Here is a 7,881-nt window from a genome sequence, read left to right as displayed (position 1 = left end):
AAAGGGGGGTTGGTGCTACACTGGGATAGATGTTATGGTATCCTCAGTAAGGAAAGAGAAAGGGGGGTTGGTGCTACACTGGGATAGATGTTATGGTATCCTCAGTAAGGAAAGAGAAAGGGGGGTTGGTGCTACACTGGGATAGATGTTATGGTATCCTCAGTAAGGAAAGAGAAAGGGGGGTTGGTGCTACACTGGGATAGATGTTATGGTATCCTCAGTATGGAAAGAGAAAGGGGGGTTGGTGCTACACTGGGATAGATGTTATGGTATCCTCAGTAAGGAAAGAGAAAGGGGGGTTGGTGCTACACTGGGATAGATGTTATGGTATCCTCAGTAAAAAAAGAGAAAGGGGGGGTTGGTGCTACACTGGGATAGATGTTTGCTGGTAAACTGCAGATCTTGTTTGATGATTCATCTGTTACTGTTTGTGTTGCCAACCTTAACTAAGTGGTTTACTAAAATACCATTCAGATATGTGGTCTATAGGATTGCTGTTATATTATATGAGAACTGCCTCGCCAATTAATTGTGAATATTTATATACATGATATTGGTGCTATAGAGGTGTGTGTCTTCTCTATTAATTGAGCCATATCAATAATAATCATGTTTTGTCCAGAAGTATACTTATTTTGTTGATTAAACTGTTTGAATTGAATAATTCAAGAAGGTTAAAAAAAAAAAAACCTGGGCTTAAAAAAAAAAGAAATCCTGCATAAGCGACTGTCAAAACAGTCTGGTGGGGAGGGAGATTTACAGCTCAAGATATATTTTTTTAACATTGTTTTCGTTATTCGTTTGTTCAATGCCTAATCTTAATTTACCATAGCATATCATAAAGTAGCACAAAAAAGAGGAACCATGTTTATTTGAAAAGAAGCCAGGATTATTATTATTATTATTATTATTATTATTATTATTATTAATAATGTATTTTTAAAGTTTTATTTTCCAACTAAGCAGATATTAACGTGACACTGGAACTATTTTTGTTAGAGAGGGAAGCAGAATGTCGTTTCACTTTGTTTTCACTTTGTTTTGACTTTAGGTCCTGTAACCCTTTTCACTATATCAATCGATCGTACCAGTACGATGTTTCAAATTATAAATTAATTAATTTGCAGTACTGTGCTGCATATTATTAAAACAACAACGATAATAATAATAATAATAATAATAACCCATCGTCTGTAGGTAAGCCAGTGTAAATTTCATGTCTTCCACAACATGGATTTAGCCCCATACCATGAAAGCCACTGTATAAATGAAAGCTGTACGACTTTTGAATTTCAAAATTCCTCTGTCTGAGTACAAAACAATCACTTAACTGGATTTCTGACTGTATGCTTGTTTTTTAAATTAGATTGCAGTTTCCATTGTAGTATCACCACATATGAACTGTGCAGCACAGGATTACTATAGCCTACTGCAGAATAATAATAATAATAATACAGACATTATCAAGGTTATGAAGTTTGCTGTGTATCACTCCACGCCTCTGAAGAGTAGCCAGTGTGACTGACATACAGAGCAGCCAATAGAAATCAGGGGCGTGCCCAAAACAAATGCTGAAACCTGAAACATCACTGAAAATGAGTGTTTAGTAGTTCCCAAACAGGAGCCAGAAAGTGTAACATTTTCTCATTTAGATTTTGATTTACATGTTTACATTAACATCATTGTATTTAGGCTGCAAGCTCTATAGCTGCCCAGCCAATAGGAGTGGAGAGGAGGGGTGGAGACAGCAGTGATTCTGTCTTTGTTACGTAGAGAGAGGCAAACAGCTTGACAGAGTGCTCAGAGTTATTCAGCTCTACTAGTTTAAAGTGCTGATTGTAACTATTAAAGATACTAGTTTGTCATTCATAAATATTAGAGCTGCACAGGGTATTTAGTGTTGGACCTGTGAACAGGCTCGAGTCTCAACCTCAGAAGCTCGATAGCATTCACAAACAGGCACCTCTCCTCAATGATAATCTATGGGGTTTGACTCGATAGCGTTCACAAACAGGCTCCTCTCCAGCTCAATGATAATCTATGGGGTTTGACTCAATAGCATTCACAAACAGGCTCCTCTCCTCAATGATAATCTATGGGGTTTGACTCGATAGCGTTCACAAACAGGCTCCTCTCCTCAATGATAATCTATGGGGTTTGACTCGATAGCATTCACAAACAGACTCCTCTCCTCAATGATAATCTATGGGGTTTGACTCGATAGCGTTCACAAACAGACTCCTCTCCTCAATGATAATCTATGGGGTTTGACTCGATAGTGTTCACAAACAGACTCCTCTCCTCAATGATAATCTATGGGGTTTGACTCGATAGCATTCACAAACAGGCTCATCTCCTCAATGATAATCTATGCGGTTTGACTCGATAGCGTTCACAAACAGGCTCCTCTCCTCAATGATAATCTATGGGGTTTGACTCGATAGCATTCACAAACAGACTCCTCTCCTCAATGATAATCTATGGGGTTTGACTCGATAGCGTTCACAAACAGACTCCTCTCCTCAATGATAATCTATGGGGTTTGACTCGATAGTGTTCACAAACAGACTCCTCTCCTCAATGATAATCTATGGGGTTTGACTCGATAGTGTTCACAAACAGACTCCTCTCCTCAATGATAATCTATGGGGTTTGACTCGATAGCGTTCACAAACAGGCTCCTCTCCTCAATGATAATCTATGGGGTTTGACTCGATAGCATTCACAAACAGACTCCTCTCCTCAATGATAATCTATGGGGTTTGACTCGATAGCGTTCACAAACAGACTCCTCTCCTCAATGATAATCTATGGGGTTTGAGTTGATAGCATTCACAAACAGGCTCCTCTCCTCAATGATAATCTATGGGGTTTGACTCGATAGCGTTCACAAACAGGCTCCTCTCCTCAATGATAATCTATGGGGTTTGACTCGATAGCATTCACAAACAGGCTCCTCTCCTCAATGATAATCTATGGGGTTTGACTCGATAGCGTTCACAAACAGGCTCCTCTCCTCAGTGATAATCTATGGGGTTTGACTCGATAGCGTTCACAAACAGGCTCCTCTCCTCAATGATAATCTATGGGGTTTGACTCGATAGCGTTCACAAACAGGCTCCTCTCCTCAGTGATAATCTATGGGGTTTGACTCGATAGCGTTCACAAACAGACTCCTCTCCTCAATGATAATCTATGGGGTTTGACTCGATAGCGTTCACAAACAGGCTCCTCTCCTCAATGATAATCTATGGGGTTTGACTCGATAGCATTCACAAACAGGCTCCTCTCCTCAATGATAATCTATGGGGTTTGACTCGATAGCGTTCACAAACAGGCTCCTCTCCTCAGTGATAATCTATGGGGTTTGACTCGATAGCGTTCACAAACAGACTCCTCTCCTCAATGATAATCTATGGGGTTTGACTCGATAGCGTTCACAAACAGACTCCTCTCCTCAATGATAATCTATGGGGTTTGACTCGATAGCGTTCACAAACAGGCTCCTCTCCAGCTCAGTGATAATCTATGGGGTTTGACTCGATAGCGTTCACAAACAGGCTCCTCTCCTCAATGATAATCTATGGGGTTTGACTCGATAGCGTTCACAAACAGACTCCTCTCCTCAATGATAATCTATGGGGTTTGACTCGATAGCGTTCACAGACTCCTCTCCTCAGTGATAATCTATGGGGTTTGACTCAATAGTGTTCACAAACAGGCTCCTCTCCTCAATGATAATCTATGGGATTTGACTCGATAGCGTTCACAAACAGGCTCCTCTCCAGCTCAATGATAACACTATGTAACACAATTTTTGTTCCTGGGTAGTAAGTGTTATTTCCTAATTGCTTATGCCTCAAAAGTATAGAAAATGGCTATTATTCCCCACAAACTTTGCTTCTGTGACCAGGACAGTGATATTTTGAAATTTACCTATTTCCAATGAGAAAACGGGCAAATTTGTGTCTTTTCGTTCACATAAAGTCAGAAAAAAACAACATATGAATCCAAATTAACATGTATTTATACTAAAGTAATACAGAAATGACTACAAAAGATTTAGAAGTGAGTAGTTTTTCGAGATTTACGATTATACTGTAAATCACTTTCACGAATCGGCCCCCAAATGTAGTCTCCCATCATGTTCTTGTTATACTGTCCTTGGTAGCGGCGTTCAGAGTCCAGTATATCCTGGTGGAAGCGCTCGCCTTGCTCCTCCGAGTACGCTCCCATGTTCTCCTTGAATTTATCAAGATGAGCATCAAGGATATGGACTTTGAGGGACATCCTACAGCCCATTGTGCCGTAGTTCTTCACCAGAGTCTCAACCAGCTCCACATAGTTTTCGGCCTTGTGATTGCCCAGGAAGCCCCGAACCACTGCGTCAAAGCTGTTCCAAGCCGCTTTCTCCTTACTAGTGAGCTTCTTGGGGAATTCATTGCACTCCAGGATCTTCTTTATCTGTGGTCCGACGAAGACACCGGCTTTGACCTTTGCCTCAGACAGCTTAGGGAAGAAGTCTTGAAGGTACTTGAAGGCTGCCGACTCCTTATCTAGAGCTCTGACAAATTGTTTCATAAGGCCCAATTTGATGTGCAGTGGTGGCATCAGCACCTTCCGGGGGTCCACCAGTGGCTACTACTATTTATATTACTGGAAAGTTCTAGAAAGTTCTATAAGTTACTCCAAGTTTACTCAGCACTGAATCTATCTGGAATGTTCTGGAAAATAGGTAAATTTCAAAATATCACTGTCCTGGTCACAAAAGCAAAGTTTGTGGGGAATAATAGCCATTTTCTATACTTTTGAGGCATAAGCAATTAGGAAATAACACTTACTACCCAGGAACCAAAAAAAAAAAAAAAATTGTTACACGGTGTAATCTATGTGGTTTGACTCGATAGTGTTCACAAACAGGCTCCTCAATCATCTCAATCACAGACTGTGTCTTCATTGCATTGCTCTTTCTCACTGTAAACCACATACCATTGACCAGTATCACTTCTCATCTCAATCACACACTGTGTCTTCATTACATTGCTCATTAACAAACCAAATCTATAAGTGCTCTGGCTTTTCTGTTCCGTACCACATCATGGATCGTTATCGCTGTGTTTCCTGTTTGACAATGTGGGCAATAATCCTTCCACTATCAGTGTACTAGAGAGGCCATTTTGAAAAGAGCTTTGAAACACACTTTAAAGTTATAAGTGTAAAAAGTTGTCAGGATGTTAACAATGAAAAGAATAATTACAGGTACGTATTTAAACAGCTGTAGTAGCACGCAGGGACGGGTAACGCTAGATTTTTCAGAACCACACTACTTACTGTTGAAGAGAGCTGTTCTATTAGCTATTGTAACTTTAAACACACAGATTTAGAGTCTGCTTACCTGCTTTCACTTTCACCTGCACTCTGTCTTCGTGCTTCAGTTCAGCTCTTTAAGAATAAATAGAAGCAGCTTTTTAAACCGCATCAGTACAGCTGAGTTTAGATATGAGAAGTGTATTCTAAAGATTTACACACTCTGTAAAGAACTTCCCATCTGTTTGATCAGCTTTCTAGCCTGAAGTAGCCTGTCTAAAGCTAAAGTACAGGTCAAAGTACAATTCCTGGTTTTATTGCACCGTTACCTGAGAAACAGCCCTTGAGGAACACGGCCACACACTCTGCCAGTGAAAGAATGTGTACCTGGTTCAGACACGCCTCATAAAACAAACCAACACATGATCCTTTTCACAGAACTGGAGCTCATGAGTGATTTAAAGGGTATTCTGGAAAATTAAAAATAAATAGTAATAAAATGTTTCTGTGTTTTTTTTCTTCAGCTAACAGTCCATTTTCAACACAAGTGGATACGGTTCTGTAGATATGTGTAAAAGTGTAACACAGACACTAATACTAAATAGTGATAACCTGGCATATGCATTCCCATTGAGATTACAGGAGAGTGGAAAAGAGAAGGACAGTGGAGGGGAGAGAGAGAGGGAAGGTGACAGAGGGTGGAAGAGCGTGGAAGGGAGGGGGTTGAAGGAGAGGAGAACACTGAATGAAACAGGGAGGGGAGAAGAGAGAAGGAGAGGTTAGGGTTTGAAGAGAGAAGGAGAGGTTAGGGTTTGAAGAGAGAAGGAGAGGTTAGGGTATGAAGAGCAAAGGAGAGGTTAGCGTTTGAAGAGAGAAGGAGAGGTTAGGGTTTGAAGAGAGGAGAGATTAGGGTTAGAAGAGAGAAGGAGAGGTTAGGGTATGAAGAGAGAAGGAGAGATTAGGGTTAGAAGAGAGAAGGAGAGGTTAGGGTTAGAAGAGAGAAGGAGAGGTTAGGGTATGAAGAGAGAAGGAGAGGTTAGGGTTAGAAGAGAGAAGGACAGATTAGGGTTAGAAGAGAGAAGGAGAGGTTAGGGTATGAAGAGAGAAGGAGAGGTTAGGGTTAGAAGAGAGAAGGAGAGGTTAGGGTTTGAAGAGAGAAGGAGAGGTTAGGGTTAGAAGAGAGAAGGAGAGGTTAGGGTATGAAGAGAGAAGGAAAGGTTAGGGTTAGAAGAGAGAAGGAGAGGTTAGGGATAGAAGAGAGGAGAGATTAGGGTTAGAAGAGAGAAGGAGAGGTTAGGGTTTGAAGAGAGAAGGAGAGGTTAGGGTTTGAAGAGAGAAGGAGAGGTTAGGGTTAGAAGAGCAAAGGAGAGGTTAGCGTTTGAAGAGAGATGGAGAGGTTAGGGTTTGAAGAGAGAAGGAGAGGTTAGGGATTGAAGAGAGAAGGAGAGGTTAGGGTTTGAAGAGAGAAGGAGAGGTTAGGGTTTGAAGAGAGAAGGAGAGGTTAGGGTTTGAAGAGAGAAGGAGAGGTTAGGGATTGAAGAGAGAAGGAGAGGTTAGGGTTTGAAGAGAGAAGGAGAGGTTAGGGTTTGAAGAGAGAAGGAGAGGTTAGGGTTTGAAGAGAGAAGGAGAGGTTAGGGTTTGAAGAGAGAAGGAGAGGTTAGGGTTTGAAGAGAGAAGGAGAGGTTAGGGATTGAAGAGAGAAGGAGAGGTTAGGGTTTGAAGAGAGAAGGAGAGGTTAGGGTTTGAAGAGAGAAGGAGAGGTTAGGGTTTGAAGAGAGAAGGAGAGGTTAGGGTTTGAAGAGAGAAGGAGAGGGAAAGGCAGATCCGGATTCCTAAACTCTTACAATGTTGTTCTAAAGAATGCTTATGCCAAAGTGTAACAGAGAGGTGCAGGAAAGTGAACTGAAGGTGTTAAAAGCTATGGGTTAATATTACTGCACATGTGGTCTCTGTTCTCAAAATAAGCGCGAGATAGCAATGTCTAGTAACCAACTCCATGAAAATAAATGAATGAGAGCTAGAGGAGGATATGAAACAACTGCACCATATCTCAGGGAAATAGACGTTAATCACTGAAACTATCAACAGTGTCCTGAGGAGATAGGATGGAGGATCGTAAAATAGGCTGTAAAATAAGCTGTAAATAAGTTGTAAAGTAAACTGAAGAAGGAGTTTAGATCACAAGGTCACGTGGTGAGAGGGTGTGTAAGAATTGAGTGAGGAATAGGTTAGTGAGCAGCCGTAGAAGAGGAGCAGCGATAGAAGACCATCTGTTCCAGTGTCTCTGTGTGTCTGTGTGTCTCTGTGTGCCTCTGTTCCAGTGCCTATGAGTGTCTCTGTGTGCCTCTGTTCCAGTGTCTCTGTGTGCCTCTTGTGTCTGTGTGCCTGTGTGTGCATCTGTGTGCCTATGTGTTTCTGTGTGTCTCTGTGCCTTGCTGTGCCTCTGTGTGTCTCTGTGCCTCTTGTGTCTCTGTGTGCCTCTGTGTGTGTGTGAGTGTCTCGTGTGCCTCTGTGTGTCTCTGTGCGCCTCTTGTGTCTCTGTGTGTCTGTGTGCCTATGTGTGTCTGTGTGCCT

The sequence above is a fragment of the Acipenser ruthenus genome, chromosome 50, assembly GCF_902713425.1.
Source record: "Acipenser ruthenus chromosome 50, fAciRut3.2 maternal haplotype, whole genome shotgun sequence".
Taxonomy (NCBI): Eukaryota; Metazoa; Chordata; class Actinopteri; order Acipenseriformes; family Acipenseridae; genus Acipenser; species Acipenser ruthenus.
Note: the sequence above shows the minus strand (reverse complement) of the source record.